This window comes from Panthera uncia, chromosome A2, assembly GCF_023721935.1.
Source record: "Panthera uncia isolate 11264 chromosome A2, Puncia_PCG_1.0, whole genome shotgun sequence".
Lineage (NCBI taxonomy): Eukaryota > Metazoa > Chordata > Mammalia > Carnivora > Felidae > Panthera > Panthera uncia.
In genome coordinates, this window is record NC_064816.1 from 60,487,898 (window position 1) to 60,504,393 (window position 16,496).

Consider the following 16,496-nt stretch of genomic DNA (forward strand, 5'->3'; position numbering starts at 1 on the left):
CCTCTTAACTCGCCGTCTAATCTGGTGTATCTGATCCAGAATAATTTTTTAATATGTTGATAAATCTCTTTCCGCTTTCATTTTATTCACTGTTTTTTGAAGCTGGAATTTGCAAGCCGAGATTTGCTAAGTAAACAGTCGTATATATTAAGGTGAAATATTTTTATTTCGTGGAGAAAGTATCAGCGAATGCTTGGTTCTCTGGCCTGGGGAGCGAACACGCCTTTTCCGGTGGCTCAGAGTTGGGCACCGTGGGGACAGCCAGCCTCGCTGCCGCGTGAGGCTCAGGGTCAGCCGCTGGTCAGACCGAGCCTGCTGGATGGAAACTGTTCTCAATATGCAGTCTGCTCATTTTTAATAAGTGTCATCAAAAGAAAAATAATCTTTCACACTCCCTCACCTTTATGAATGCTTACATAAAGTTTTATAGCCCGTGCCTGATTGCCGGGTGATTTATGTCTGAGCTTCGCGACCTGCCTCTCTCAAGGTGGCTGCCAGAGCCCGGCCCCAGGACGCGCTGAGGCAGAATTAGCCTCCGTGCTGCACAGGCTCCCTCTCTTCTGGTTCCCATTCCGATGTCATGGGAGGTGGTTGAGGGCGGATTGTTAGCAATGTGGACTGTAGAATGACACACGGCAAGAAGCAGCTCGTGGGCAATTCACCAAAACACCGAACTTTGATACGTTGCAAAGCATAATTTGTCATGTTGGTATTTTCTTGCAACCCATAAACCGATTACCTCTGTTTCCGTAATATGAGATAAAAAGTAAAGGGTTAATTGCGCCATGGACCCAGGACTCCCAGCCTGTGTGCCAGCCGCAGGCCCTGTGGCCAGGAAAGCTGCATGGAGGGCGTCTGTGGACTGTGTCCACTCTGTGCACGGCCCATGGGCACGCAGATATGACACCAGTCCTCGGCTTGCGGCCCTGTTGTCCCCGATTCAGCATGTGATTTCGCCCCGGGGGTCTGAGATCTCTGCCCTGTGATTAGAGATTCAGGTTGTGCCCAGTTCCCGCAGAGCCCGATGCTGTGTGCCAGGTGCCGCTGGGCACATGCAGCCTCAGGCAGTCTGTCCGAGTGTCCCCGGCTGGGGACGGGTCGCTGCGAGGCCAGGCAAGCGTGCAGCACGTGGAGGGGAGCCTAGCTCAGGCCACGTGCGTTCTGCGGAGAAGCTGATACTTTGGAGCTGCAGGGGGAGCGGGAGGAGGGTGGGGAGCGGGAGGAGACGGGGTTCGGGGAGGCCCTTCTGCGGTGGTTGTCGTGAGGGATCATCGGGAAACCCAGAACACGCCCACGGAGGTGCGTGTTACCCTCAGTGAGTGTGAGAGTCCCCGCAGAGGTGCTCCCCTCCCCCCAGCAGGTGCTTGGGGACCCAAGGGGAGGAGTCTGGGTCGTCCTGTGATTTGGGACTGAGGACATTTGAAAAGAGTGAGGAGAGAATGAGGGCAGGGCAGGGGTGAGGGAGGCCCTGGGGAGAAGAGTGAGGAGGTAACTTGGGATAAGCTGGTTTTGGGATTGGGGCAGGGGGATGGGGGGACCAGCCGAGTGGGGGTTAGGACTGGGAGCGGAAGGGTTTCCCGGTGGGGATGCAGGGGTGGGTGCGCCGGGTCAGCTCGGGCTGGGAGGTGTCCGCCCGATGGGGTACCTGAGGCCAGGAGCTGAGGAGGCGAGGGGAGGGCGGGGCCTCGGGAACTCGCCCTGCACCCCAAGGGCAGGGGAGACACCTGCCCCCGCCTCCCACGTGCACTGGCTCCTGGAGCGGCCCCGCCCTGAATTCGGTCTTCGGCGCCCAGCACTCCTCTCCCTGTGCCGCACCGAGGTCTCTCTTCTTTGGCTGTTCTCCCCCGCAGGGGACTAAGCCCTGGTCTAGATCATCCCGCGCGCTGGGTCACGTGGTGGGTCACGGTGTCAGGAGAGATCGAGGCTGTAGAGCGTGCTAGGCGCCAGTTCGAAGTGCATGGAGCACGTTAAGTAGTTAGCTCCTCGTGACAGTGCCCTGGGGTGGCTAGTTATCACCCCCTTTTGCAGCTATAGAAAACGTACTCAGAGAAAGATTGAGGGTGTTCCTGGCTGGTGAGCGGAGGAGCTGGGATTTGAACCGGGGTGTTCTGGTTTCCTTTGTTCTGTGTTGCGTGTGTGTTCTCACGACACCCCCATTCAGTACCCGGAGCTGGGGTCCCAGTGCAGCCGGTGAGACTCCTGAGCCACGGGCTCCAAGGGCAAGCGTCCCGCCTCCCCACTCCTCAGGTGCACATCCCTGGGGCCACACGGATGTGTGCCGTGTGCCTGTGTCTACACCGCCAACGCTCTCCTGTTGACCTTCCCCTGGGCACTCTTCACCTCCTCCGTTCTCAGCGCGGCCCTGTCACCCCACTCGTAAAGTGCGAGGTCTCTGAGATGAGAGAAGCCGCCTGTCTGTCAGCCCCTTGGCCAGCCCCTCAGCGTGGCCTCACAAACTACTATTCATTCATCATCCTTCTCTTCCTGTGTTTCTGGTTCTGGGAAGGAAATTTGCTTATCAATCTGTCTTCTGTTTGGCAATCATATGATCTCTTTTCCTTCGGAGACCTTCCTCCAGGGATTTTTTTTTTCTTCTCGGATCTCTTTGATCTTCTGTACCAGTTATGAGCTCTGTCTTTCAGTTAGGAACAGAACATCAGACACACTGATGTAAGCACATCCACTGACTTAAGTGTATTCATTTTTTATATGTAGTAAAAGTCCAGAAGTACCTAGTATTGGCACTGGTTCAGTGGCTCACGTCTTTATGGTTTTCTTGGTCCCAGAATGGCTGCTGCAGCTCCATCCATCACACCCTTGTTCTAGGCAACAAGAGGAAGCAGGGAAAGGTGAGAGGGGACACCTGCTCTTATGTTTTGTCAGTCGCCCTGGTTACTGGGAAGCCTGAGAAGTGTAGAATTTAGCTGGGCATTTTGCCACTTAAATCAACTTAGATTTCTGTTAAGGAACAACGCAAGGAAGTGGATGTTGGGTGGCTGTCTACAGTCTCTCGTGCTGCTGACTGAATTCTTTCCTCAGTTGACGGTAGGTCATTAGGTCGGACAGTCTGTGTTCTGGGGCTTCCATTGCGGGAGGGACTGTCCTATGATAAGGAGTAGATAAAATTTATAAGTTTATGTGTGAGCCATAATCGTGTGTGCACACGCATGGATGAATGTGTGCATGTGTGCATACCAAGGAGAGCAGAAGCAGAGTGGAGGTTACCTGATGGCCGGGACCAGTTGACAGCAGCCTCTGTGGGCACCGAGACGCCATCCCCGGGGAATTGGGGACGCATTCCCAGGTTCTCTCCATGGCAGAACTGGAGCACATCCTGAGAGTCAACAGGCTGTGGGCATGTTCACGACCCACCTGCAGGGAACCCGTAAGGCCTGCGTGTTGCACCTGTTTGCTTTCCCCTGCCCTGGGAGCAGCTACAGCAGAGAGTTTAAGTCTGAGTATCAGAGCGGTCCTTCCCGGGGAAGGAAAACAAATCATGCTTCTGAAGCACAGAGGTGATAGTTTGAAGAACGCCGGACCAATTTCTTGGCGGGGAGGGAGGATGGGGCTGTTCATGCATTGAAAACAAAGCAAAAGCAAAACTCTAGAAATGAAGAAAATCCTTAAGATTATGAGAACTTTTTTTTAACATTTATTTATTTTTGAGACACAGAGAGACAGAACATGAACAGGGGAGGGTCAGAGAGAGGGAGACACAGAATCTGAAACAGGCTCCAGGCTCTGAGCTGTCAGCACAGAGCTCGATGTGGGGCTCGAACTCACAGCCCTCACGGACCGCGAGATCATGACCTGAGCTGAAGTCGGCCGCTCAACCGACTGAGCCACCCAGGCGCCCCGATTATGAGAACTTTTATTTTCTTGAGTTGTCCAACATGAAAGCTTTAGGAATCAGAAATAATAATGGGATGAACTCTGAAGGCTGCTCTCATCAATGTGTTATATAGTCATTTTATTCAGGATATAGAGAGTACTCTGGAGGATTTGTCTCTAGATTTTTTTTAAAAGTTTTATTTATATTGAGAGAGGGGGAGAGAGAGAGAGAGAGAGAGAGAGAGAGCGAGCGCGCACAAGCAAGGGAGGGGCAGAGAGAATCCCAAGCAGGCTATGGGCTGTCAGGACAGAGCCCGACTCGGGGCTCAATCTCACAAACCGTGAGATCATGGACCCTAGTTGAAACCAAAGCTGGATGCTTAACTGACTGAGCCACCCAGGCGCCCTCGAAGATTTTCCTCAAAGAAATGGAAAACAGTATCGTGATGTTTGAGCTCTCCCGCTACAACTCCTTGGGTAGCTGAAAATTAACACATCACCTTATCTGACACCATAGGCTTCAGCGTGGCAACTTTGATTTACTACTTCTTGGAAACATCGCCTGAATGTCAAAGCTTAGATTAAGATGACATCACCAAATAATAGACTGGCTCATTTCAAAATGAAGTAGGTAATTCGATAGGTTTATGTCACTTTCACAAATGGGGAAGGAGGCCTGTATGCGAGCCCATACGAGGCTTTCTGCCATGATGTGCGGCTGCTGAATTCTGTTCTGCATTTTGCTTTGTTTCAAAGCATCACGTAATTCATCCGCTTCTACTCACCACTGAATTAACTGTCTTTGCCAGTAATGGCTCTTTGAAGAGAAAGAAGCTGGCTGGCTTTCGCCTGCTCAGCGTGCGCTCCCAGGCTGCTTCGTGTCATTTGTCACTCTGCTTGCTTTCCCGGCATCGCGTTACATGAACACGATCCCTGTTCCTCTGACGCTCCTGCTGGGAGGACTTCGGATGCTCTGACGCCCTTCCTGGGAAGGGCTTCCGAGCCCCTAGTTGTCCTCGTGCTGGACGTTTCGGTTGGATGCGTCTGGTCTGGGAAATTCAGATCACGAGCCGATGTCGCCCAGGGGGGTCACTTTCCCAATGGGGACACTCTGCTTTCACTTTCTAATATGTTCCGTTAAGAACACACAGACAGTGAAGGTGGGAATTGGAAGTGTTCTTGGGGACACTCAAGGTCACATCCTGACTCCTGCTCGTTCATGCATGCTGGCCACATGCATGTCTTACGGGAGATGACAGAGGCGTGGTCCCTCGGTCGGTGAGCTTGCTCTAGGTCAGACTGACACCCACATAAGTGTAGATGCAGCACGATGTGGAAATTGTCCTAAGACTAGTGAAGAGGCCGCTTGGGGTCCAGCTCGGTGTGAGTAATCAAATGCTAGAGGCTGTTTCTGTAGCGACAGGGTTTTGAAATCTGTTGGTGAACAGTCACGACCCCTGCCAGACGTGCTAAACACTCACAAATCAAAAGTTGTGTAGGTGCCACGGGAAGGTTTCCAGGCGGGAGTGAGGAGGAGATGGAATGTCCGTTTCGTGGCAGAGGAGGCATCCCTCCCAGGTCACCCCCCAGCAGCTACTCGACGGTGAGCGCCTTCCTGCCGACAGAGGAGGGATGGAGAGAGATGATGAGGGTCATGTTTGGAACAGCCTGACTCTGATACAGGGTACAATGGGGTGCAGGTCAAAAAGTGGGCCATACGTATGGACACCATCTTTGGGGTAGTTTTAATTCCAGGGTAAAAGAATGAGGCAACAGGGGCACCTCGGTGGGTCAGTCCATTAAGCGTCTGACTCTTGATTTCAGCTCAGGTCATGATCTCTTGGTTTGTGAGATTGAGCCCCGAGTTGGGCTCTGTGCTGACAGCTTGGAGCCTGCTTGGGATTCTCTCTCTCTCTCTCTCTCTTTCTCTCTCTCTCTCTCTCTCTCTCCATTCTTCCCTCCTTCTTCCCTCCTTCCTTCTCCTCGCTCCCCTGCTCCTCCCCTGCTCACACTCTCTTTCTCAAAAATAAATAAACTTAAAAAAATGAGAGGACAAAGGAAAGGAACAAGAGACGGGAACCCAGGTGGACACTTTGGGGCTGTTTTTGCTTTCTAAACAAAAGGGATGGAAATGAGCTGTGGGTGGCTGGTGACGGGGCGTGTGGTGTAGGTGGCATGGCCAAGAACAAAGGCAGGACTTTGCCACCGACTCTTCTGGGGCTTAGGGAGCGGGGGAGCTGTCGCGATCATTAGCCCTGGAGGATGATCGGGGATGGGAGTGGGGGTGTCCTTAGAGAAATGGAGACCTCGGGGAGGGCCTGGGACTGAAGAGGGTGTGCTGGTCGTCTGGGGGCCGGTAGCCGGCTGGGCAGGTGTTCGTCGTGCACATGGGCCCCTGGGGTTCCGCCTGCCGCTCTCCACCATGGTGGGAAGCAGGAAAGCAGGAAAGCAGAGCCCCTCGGCGCTGATCGTGTTGATAAACGGCCCAGGCTCTCATCCACGGTGCGGGGTCTATGTGCCCCTTACCCAGGGTGGGTCACTTGCTGTGTGCTCTCTGCGTATTGCCCCCATTTCGTCCTTGTGACGTCCCCACCACCACCGGAGGGAATCTCAGACCCACAAGTGTGGTGTTTGGCCCAGCACACAGTTCCTGCTGGAAGGAGCCAGTTTCAGAGTGTGGTCTTGAGCCCCGCTGGTGCCGTGTCGGCTCACATCACTTGCCTGGGCAAGCCAGCATAGGTGTGCTGGGATGACACAGAAGAGGTGCGGAGCCAGGCCGGTGACAGCATCCCGGGACTTCGAGAAAGGTATTTAACACCTCTGAAAGTTGGTTTCCCCCCCTTACATGGGGACAGTAATGCATAGTTTATAGTCCTTTGGTAAAAGGCAGAGGAAGACCCCAGTCGTGTTCCCACTCGACGGCTGCTTCCTCCTCTTCCACCGAGATCAATGTGTTGCTCATTCCCTCCGGGTTTAAAAAATATTTTTGACGTTTATTCATTTTTGAAAGACAGAGAGACAGAGCGCAAGCAGGGGAGGGCCAGAGAGAGAGAGAGAGAGAAATAGACAGAATCCGAAGCAGGCTCCAGGCTCCGAGCTGTCAGCACAGAGCCTGACGTGGGGCTTGAACCCACAGACTGTGAGATCATGACCTGAGCCGAAGTCAGACACCCAACTGACTGAGCCACCCAGGCACCCCTTTTCCCTCTGTGTTTTAGAGCTGTCCTCACCTCTTCGGGGAGGTCTCCAGGATCTAGTCTGCCCATTCACAGAAGCATAAGATATTAGCTGGCTACACGGCCATTTCCTTGGAAATAATAATGCATTTCCCAGCTCTGAAGACTGCTGCAGGTGACCAAAGAGATACAGCAGGAGAAGGGTCTGCAGCTTTAAGGGTGTGGATTTGTGTGTGTGTGGTGGTGGGGGGGGGGGAGTGACATCGTTTTTTGTGCCCCTTCCTCTCTTCCCTCTGAATGCAAACGTGATGGTTAGAGATGAAGCAGCCATCTCGGACCACGAGGCGGCCTCAGCGACAGGCCTGTGAACAGAGCAGAGAGACCGAATGAGCCTTATCCACTCTGAGTTGGCCACTGTCAGACTTTAAACCTGATGTCCCTGCAGCTTTGGAGTTTCTGTCACACACACATGAATCTAAACAGACTAACGCACCCTCTGACCTATTAAACATGATGTTTATTTGTCTACCTGATTGTTTTTAACCTCTTCCCAGTGGACTGGAAGCTCTCTTGAGACTGGACTTTTCTTTATGTTTGTATCCGGGTGCCTAGTAGTGGGGCCAGAGCCTAGTACGTGACGCCCACTCCGGGTAATTGTTGAACAGAGAACGAGTGAACGAGTGAAGCCCCTGGCACCCGGCAGGCCTGCGCTGAAGGATGAGTCCATCCAGCTCGCTGCCCTGGGGCTCAGGAGAGAAATCAGAGGAGTCTGTGGCGGCTCTCAGGTTCTGCCCGGCGTCATGAACCGCTGGACCTGGAGACAGTCATCGGGCCTTTTGATAAAGACTTTCCTTCAGATCCCATCTATCTCCAGGCCGGGTGAAGGCTGCTCTGTCTCAAAACGTCCTGCTTCACCCGTTGGTTGGCTGCCTTTAGACCCAGGGCTCTGTCTTTACTCCCCGTCTCCATTAGCAAGATCCACCAGGCGTGTGATTCAGGCCTAATTGCTGCCGCGGCCTTGGCGGTGAGTTCCCATCCCCCTCGCGTCTGGATGCCTGGATGCCTCACGCAGCCTCGCTGGCCTGCCAGCCAGTAACATGCCAGCCAGACAGCAGTGATGTGCCATTCGGAGAGTCGGTGGTACCCAGGGGATGGTGATCTCTGATTATAAATACGCCCGCGGCACACGGAGCTCAGCCCAGCCAGGGAATGGACTTCTGGTAGGTCCGAACCATGTTTCAGAATATTTCTCCGAAGAAGACATCCAGACGGCCGACAGACGCACAAGAAGATGCTCAAAACATTCATCGTGGGGGAAATGCAAGTCCAAGCCATGATGAGACACCACCCCACACCTGTCAGAGTGGCTGACATTAACAGGAGATGACAGGTGCCGGCCAGGAGGCCGAGGAAGGGGAGGCCTCGTGCACGGTTGGTGGGAACACAGACTGGTGCGGCCGCTCCGGACGACAGTGTGGAGGGTCCTCGAAAAGCTGGCAGTAGACCCTCCCTGCGGCCCAGCCATCTCACTACCGGGTATTAGCCCAAAGGAAACGAAATTGTCAACTTGAAGGTACCTCCGCCCATGCCGACTGCAGCCCTGTTCACAGCCGCCAACACGTGGAAACCTACGTGGCCACTGGCAGAGGAGCGGATGCTGAGGAAGATGTGGTTCTCTCTCTCTCTCTCTCTCTCTCTCTCTCTCTCTCTCTCTCTCCCAAACACACATGTGCACGTGCGCGCAAACACACACACACACACACACACACACACACACTGGAATAGTACTCAGCCATGAAAAAGTGAAATCTTATCATTTGTGACAACATGGGTGGACCATAACTAAAATAAGTAAGAGAAAGATAAAAACTGTATGATCTCACTAATACACGGAATCTTGAATGAAAGAGAGAAAGAAAAGAAATAAGAGGAAGAAAGAAAGAAAGGGAAAGGAAAGGAGAAAGAAAGGAGAAAAGAAAAGAAAAGAAAAAAGAAAAGAAAAGAAAAAAAAGAAGGGAGGGAGAAGGAGGATAGCTTATGGATACAGAAGATAAACTGGTGGCTGCCAGAGGCTGGGGGCAAGGAAAGGTGAGCTGGGATTTTTTGGTATTTTTCTTTGGTTTTGTTTTTGTTTAAGTTTTAAAAAAAAACTGTATTTCAGGTTTAAATGATTCCAGATCGGGATTTGAGAGAGGGTTTATTTACTGAGTTCAGTTAGGCTAAAATTTGTGTGTATGCTATGGGCACCTGTATGTGTGTTATAGATATGCGCGTTTGTGTAGTGTGTATGTATGTATGCATGTGGGTGTTTGTATTTGTGTGGTGTGTGTGTGTGTGTGTATGTGTGTGTGTGTGTGTATGGCATGAGTGTGGTATTACATGTGTGTGTGTGCCTCTGCCTAGTGGTGTGTATATTGTATGTGTCTGTGTAGTGGGGTGTGTGTCTGTGTGTCTGTGTGTGTATTCAAAGAAAATTCTTGAATCCTCAACACTCTTGGTTTCACAGTGTAGAGGTGTTTTACAAATGCGATGAGCCCTGTGCATCAGTAAGACATTTTTACAAATGGAGCAAAACGAACTTCACAAACCACGGTGGCTTCTTGGGTTCTCCGTCATCCTCCCGTGTCTGCAGGCGTCTGTCTGGAGGCGGGCTTCCAGGTGGCCCGGGCTGGGGGGACTCTGCTCCGCTGCGTGTCACCCTCCTGGGATCTGCGTCAGAGGGGTGGGGGCGCAAGAACGGAAAGGCCAAACCATACAAGTGTGATTCATACGTCAGGTCTTGTCACACCTGCCACCATCCCTTTAGCCAAACCAAGTCACTTGGTAAAAAAAGGGAGGAAGGTAGTCGTACCCACTACCCCCGTGTGGAGGACCGTGGTGAGTTACGTGGCCAGGTGTGCACGTGGGGAGGGGAGAGGATATCTAACCTACCGCCACCTCTGGGAATTTTGTGACTGATGTTTTAGACGGTGGCCCGCCTCTTGGCTCTTGACAGCTTCATTAGGGTTTCCTTCACCTGTGCTACCACCCACCCATTTAAGGTGTGCGCACGGATACGTGCCGCCGTCTCCACGGTTCATTTCGGAACATTTTCATCATCTCAAGGAAAAGCCCTGTGCCTTTACCTCTCCCCCTTCTGTGCAACCACCCCTAAGCCCCCGCCAGACTGTGTTCTGTCTCTGTAAATTTGCCCAGTATTGACGCATAAATGGAATTGTATAGCGTATGGTCTTTCGTGACTGGCAGCGTTCACTTGCCGGACGATTTTATGGTTCTTCCATGTTATCAGGGCTCCTCCGTGCCCTCGTGTGGACAAATGATGTGTGTGCTTTGTGCATTGTTGATGGGCTGTGCCATCAGTTGCATCCATCGGTGATGGGTTGGTGCCACCTTTGGTCTGTTAGGCATAATGTTGCTGTAAACAGAGTTTTTGTGGGACACATCTTTTTATTTGGGGGGATACATACCTTGGAGCAAAGCTGCTGGGTCATATATTGACTCTGTGCCTCACGATTTAAGGAACCATCACGCTATTTTACAAACTGGGTGCACCATTTTGCATTCTTGTTAGTGAACGAGGGTTCCAGTTTCCCCAACGGCTTCACCGTTACTTTTTATTTCCCGTCCCAATGAGTGTGAAGTAAGTAGAATCTCATGGTGATTTTGATCTCTGCTTCCCTGATGACTCCTGATTTCGAACCTATTTCCATGTGCTGATGGGACATTCGTGTATCTTCTGTGAAGAAATGTCTATTCACATCCTTTGCCCATTTCAAAATATGGCTTGTCTTTTTATTATCGACTCGGGGGAGTCCTGTATCCTAAATACAAATCCCTTATCAGGTGTTGGATGTGCGAATATTATTATATTTTCCGATATACGGTTTGCCATGTCCTTTCTTGATAACATCCTTTGAGGCACAGATGTTTTTAATTTGAATAAAGCCCAATTTACCTTTTCTTTTGTTTTTCATGCTTTTGGTGTCCTAAGTATCTGCTGTGAAATCAGAGACCATGAAAATTTACACCTTGTATGATTCTAAGAGTTTTGAACATTTCCATTTAGGTATTTGATCCATTTTAAAAAAGTGCCAGTGTAGTTAACATACAGTGCTATATTACTTCCAGGTGTTGAGTCAGCGGTTCCATACCTTAGTGTCCATCAAGAGAATTGTGCTCTTAACCCCCGTCATGTATTTCCCCCACCCCTCAACTCACCTCCCCTCTGGTAACGATTACTTTGTTAACTATAGCTAAGAGTCTTCTTTTTGGGGTGTCTCTCGATTCTTTTGGCATTTTGTTCATTTATTCTGTTTTGTTTTTTTAATTCCACACACGAGTGAAATCATATGATATTTTCTTTGCCTGGTCTATTTTGCATAGCATAATGCTCCTTAGATCTATCTGTGTTGTTGCAGATGGCAAGATTTCATTCTTTTTTATGGCTGAGTAATACTCCATTATGTACGTATACATACATCTCCCATCTTTATCCGTTCGTCAGTCGTTGGACACTTGCACTGCCTCCATAATTTGGCTATTGGAGATAATGCTGCTATCAACATGCATGTCCTTTTATTTTATTCACAATTTTGAGTTAAATTTTTTATAACTGTGTGGGAGGTAGAGTTTCATATTCTTTCTTTTGGGTGCACTATCCAGTTCTGCCAGCACCGTTTGTTGAAAGATTACTCTTTCCATTGAATGGTTTGGGCAACATTGTCAAAAAATCAATTGACCACAGACCTACAGGTTTATTTCTGGACTCTCAATTCTATTTCACTGATGTATATGTTGATCCTGATACTACACTGTGTTGATTAGTGTTGCTTCGTAGTAAGTTTTGAAATCGGTAAGTGTTAGCCCTCCAATTTTGTTCCTCCTTTTCAAGAGTGTTTGGCTGGTCTAGGTCCATTGCATGGTCCAGGTCCCTATGAATGTTGGAATCAGCTTGTAATTTCTACAAAGCAGTCAGCAGGGATTCTGAGAAGGATTGTGCTGAATCTGTAGATCAATTTCTGAGAAGGATTGTGCTGAATCTGTAGATCAATTTGAGGAGTATTGCCACGTTAACAAGGTCAAGTCTTCCTGTCCATGAACCTGATATGTTTATTTACTTAAATCTTCTTTAATTATCTTTTAACAATGTTTTCTAGTCACAAATCCTAGGTTTTACACTTATTTTGTTAAATATAACCCTAAGTAACTATTTTGATGTTACTGTAAATGTAGTTGTTTTCTTAATTTCATGTTTTGGATTGTTCATTGCAAGTGTGTAGAAATATGATTTATTTTTTGTGCGTTGAACTTGTGTCTTGGAATCATGCTGAACTTATTGATTATTTCTAATAGTATTCAGTGAATTCTTTAGATACTTCTATATACACATCATGCCATTTATAAATACAGTTTTACTCTTCATTTCCATTATGGATGCCTTTTATTTCCTTTTCTTGGTCTAGTACAATGTTGAATAGAGGTGAGACTGTACACATTCACCTAGGAGGAATGCCCCAGCTTTTCATCGTTAAGTATCATGCTTGTTGTGGGTTTTCCTTAGCGCCCTTTATCAATTGAGAAACTTTTCTTCGATTCCTATTGGTATTTGTTGAGTGTTTGTATCATAAAAAAATGTTGGATTTTGTCAAATGCTTTCTCTGTAACAATTCAGATAATCATGTTGTGTGTCACATTAGCTGATTTTCAGATGTGAAGCCAATCTCGCAGCCCCGGGATTGATCTCACTTGCTCGTGGTACTTCGTTCTCTAAGTTGCCATATTTAATTCGTTAGTGTTTTGTGGAGCATTTTTGTGCCCATGTTCATCGTAGATAGTTGTCTATAGCTTTTGTTGTTGTTGTTGCTCACAAGTGTTCCTTCCTCTCTAGTTTTTAAAGGATTTTTAAAGATTCGGTATTAGTTTTTCTTTCAATATTTGTTAGAATTCACTAGTGAAGCCATCTGGGTCTGGCATTTTCTTTACCAGTAATTTTTAAATGATGCATCTGAACTTGATCTCTTTACTTACTATAGGTCTATTTATATAGTTTTTGTATTCCTGAGTCAGTTTTGGTAGTTTTTGTCTTTCTAGGAATATGTCCATTTCACCTGATGTATATAATATATTGGAATACAATCGTTCATAGTATTATTCTATAATCCTTTCTGTTTTTTAAGGTTGGTAGTAATGCCTCATCTTTCCTTTCTGATTCTAGTAATTAGGAGTCTTTTTAACTTGATTAATTTAACTAAAGGTTTGTCAGTTTTGCTGATTATTTCAAAGGACTAGCTTTTTTGTTGCATTGATTTTTCTCTGTTCCTTTCCTTTTCTCTAGCTCATTAAATTCTACTCTGATCTTAATTGTTTCCTTCCTTCTTCTTAAGTTTAGTTTGCCCTTCTGGTGTCTTAGATAGTAGATTAGGTTATTGTTTTCTGATCTTTCTTAATTTTTTAATATAGTTATTTGAAACTGTACATTTTTCTCTAAGTGCTGCTTTAATTGCACCCCACACATTTGGTACTTTGAGCTTTTGTTTCCTTTTATCGCAAAGCATTTTCTAATTTTTCCTGTGATTTATTCTTTGGCTTATTGATTATTTAGGGGATTTGGTTTAATTTTTTTGTTAATTTTTCAAAGCCTTTCTGTAATGTATTTCTAATTTCATATCCTCATTATCAGAGAATGTACGTGTCATTATTTCTGTCCTTTTAAGTTTTTTTTTAATGTTTATTTTTGAGACAGAGAGAGACAGAGCATGAGCGGGGGAGGGGCAGAGAGAGGGAGACACAGAATCCAAAGCAGGCTCCAGGCCCTGAGCCATCAGTACAGAGCCCAATGCGAGGCTTGTACTCGTTAACTGTGACATCATGACCTGAGCCGAAGTTGGACGCTCAACTGACTGGAGCCACCCAGGCGCCCCTGTCCTTTTAAGTTTAGTGAAGTTTGCTTTATGGCCTTCTATATGGTCTGTCCTGGAGAAGGTTCTATGTGTACTTGAGAATAATATATATTGTTCTGTTTGGTAGGGAGCACTACAGATGGCTTTTAGGTATTGGTTTATAGTGGGTTGTTAAAGTTTGCTATTTCCTTGTTCATCTTTTTCCAGGCTGTTCTACCCAACATTATTATTATTATTATTATTATTATTATTTTAAATGTTTATTTTCGAGAGACAGAATGCAAGTGGGGGGGGGGAGCAGGGAGCGAGGGGGACAGAGGGTCTGTGCTGACAGCAGAGAGCCCAACGCAGGGCTCAAACTCACAGAACATGATCGTGACCCTAGCCGATGTTGGATGCTCAACTGACTGAGCCACCAAGGTGCCCCTGTTTTCTAACATCTTCTAACACAGCATATTAATTTCTTGGTGATTTTTCCACTATACCTATATTTTTTTGTTATAGCCTTCGCGGATGCTCTGGGGCTTACCATATACATACTAACTCACCAGAATTAGCTTCAGGTTGAACCTAACTTAGCTCCAGTGAGACACAGAAATGTCCCATATCGCATTCCTGCCTCTGTGTTATCATGGTTACGCACATGACATTTATCAGTGTTACCACCAAGAACAGGTGGCTGTAATTATCACTGCATATCATTTTTTACATATTTCAGTCTTCTAAAGAAGCTGTCACAAAGGAGAGCCAGTATATATTTATAGCTTTTGTTATATTCCCTTCCTTACATAACATTCCTTGTTCCCTTGCCCTTTTCCTGTGGATCAAAGTTATCACCTGAAGTGCCTTTCATAGGTGGACACAGCTTTGCTTTCTCTCGCTTCCTTTGGGCTGTTGCTGGCATGTTGACTGCATTTTTATGTGATAGGCCCAATAACACAACTACATATCGTTTATATAATTGCTTTTAAAATCAGACAAGGGAAGAAAGGAGAGAGGATACGCGTTTTTCCTGTCTGTTGCAATTATATAGTCACCTTTTCACATGGATTTAAATGACTGTCTGGAACCCACTTTGAGGCTAAAGTAAGTTCTTAGTTCAGTATTTCTTGGATTGAGAATCCAGTTAAATTCTCCCAGTTTTTATCTGGAAATGTTTTCATTTTGCCTTCATTTTGAAAGATAACATTTGTGGACATAGGATTCTTGGCTGGCAGTTTTTATGGGTTTTTGGGTTTTTTTGAGCACTTTAAGTGTTTAAATGTAATTAAATGGCAACATTTCAGTGGGTTCTATTCTCCGTTACTTCTGGTGAGGAGTCCCCTGTTCATCTCGTTCACGGGGTCCCACACTCACCTGAGGCTCTGCTCATTCTCCTTCATTCATTTCTGTCTGCGTTTTGACTACATAACTTCTGTCAATCTACCTTCCAGCTTCCTTTTGCAGAGTCAAACTCCGGAGCCTCTGGAGTGCGTTTTTATTTCATCCGTATTACTCAGCCCTGGCGTTCCCACATGCATCTCCGTGAGTGTCTGTCTCTTCCCTGACCGTCTGTATTTGCTGTATTCGATGCGATGCTCTCCTACCTTCCTCTGCTTCTTTAATCACAGTTTCTTTATGTTCTTTCAGCGTATCTACAATCACCACTTGGAAGTCTTTGTGAATCCACCATCTGGCTGCTTTCAGAAACACTTTCTGTTGCTTAACATTTTGTTTTGGTTTGGTTTTATTTATTTTTTTGGCGTATGGGTCATACTTTCCTGTTTGTGTCTATGTGTCATAATTTTTTATTGGAAACTGGGCATTTTGATGATACGTTGCAGCAATTCTGGGCATTGGCTTCCGCCTTGGGCTTCTTACGGTTTTCTGCTTGTTTCTGTGTTTAGTGATTATTTGGTTAGTCTTAGTGAAGCCCATTTCTGCCCCTATCACCGTGTGAGTCGTCTGATGAGGCTTCTCAGGGGGCAGCCCAGGGTGTGCCCACAGTCACCCCAGAGGGTGATGGTGCTTTGCCCAGAGCCTTGTGCCTCACTCCTTGACCACGCCCAGCTGTTAGCATCACTGATTGCTACTGATGTCAACAATGTCTTGGGATGTAAAATGCTCCACAGCGTAATCCAGTCGAATTTGGGCTTCTTTGAACGGACGCTTCCCACGGCCAGTGTTTGAGCTTTGCTCTGACCGCAGGAGGCTCCTTCCAGTGTGCTCTTTCCTCGGTTCCGTCCCGCACACCAGCCAGTTGGCCTGTGTGTGCAGCGCACGCACCCACGTCCCCCTCGCCTCTTACAGCAACCTCTGTTGACTCTCATGAGGGCCTTGGGCTTGAACTTCTCCACGCTCTGCTGCAAATAGGGTCAGACCCTTTGGGGAGAGACTGGGAATCACCTGCCTCATGGCCTGCTTCTCTTCCAAGGCAGAATCTCCGAGCCGTGGCTGTGGAACGGGGTATGAGGACAGCGGTAGGCATCTGTCGGAGTGACACCTTGTTCAGGAGCTAAGTGCCCCACGCCGCAGGGTGGGCATTGGCCTCGGGTCCTCTTCGGCGTGTGCCTGCCGGTGTGGGGCCACCTGGGGCGGGAGCCAGAGCAAG

The 16,496-nt window shown here is 47.9% G+C and overlaps 1 protein-coding gene across 1 annotated transcript in view; it reads left to right on the forward strand.

Annotated features, from left to right (window-relative positions):
• The window catches only part of ABCA13 (ATP binding cassette subfamily A member 13), a 313,586-nt gene that overhangs the window by 286,560 nt on the left and 10,530 nt on the right, over nt 1-16,496 (forward strand). The window lies entirely within an intron of this gene.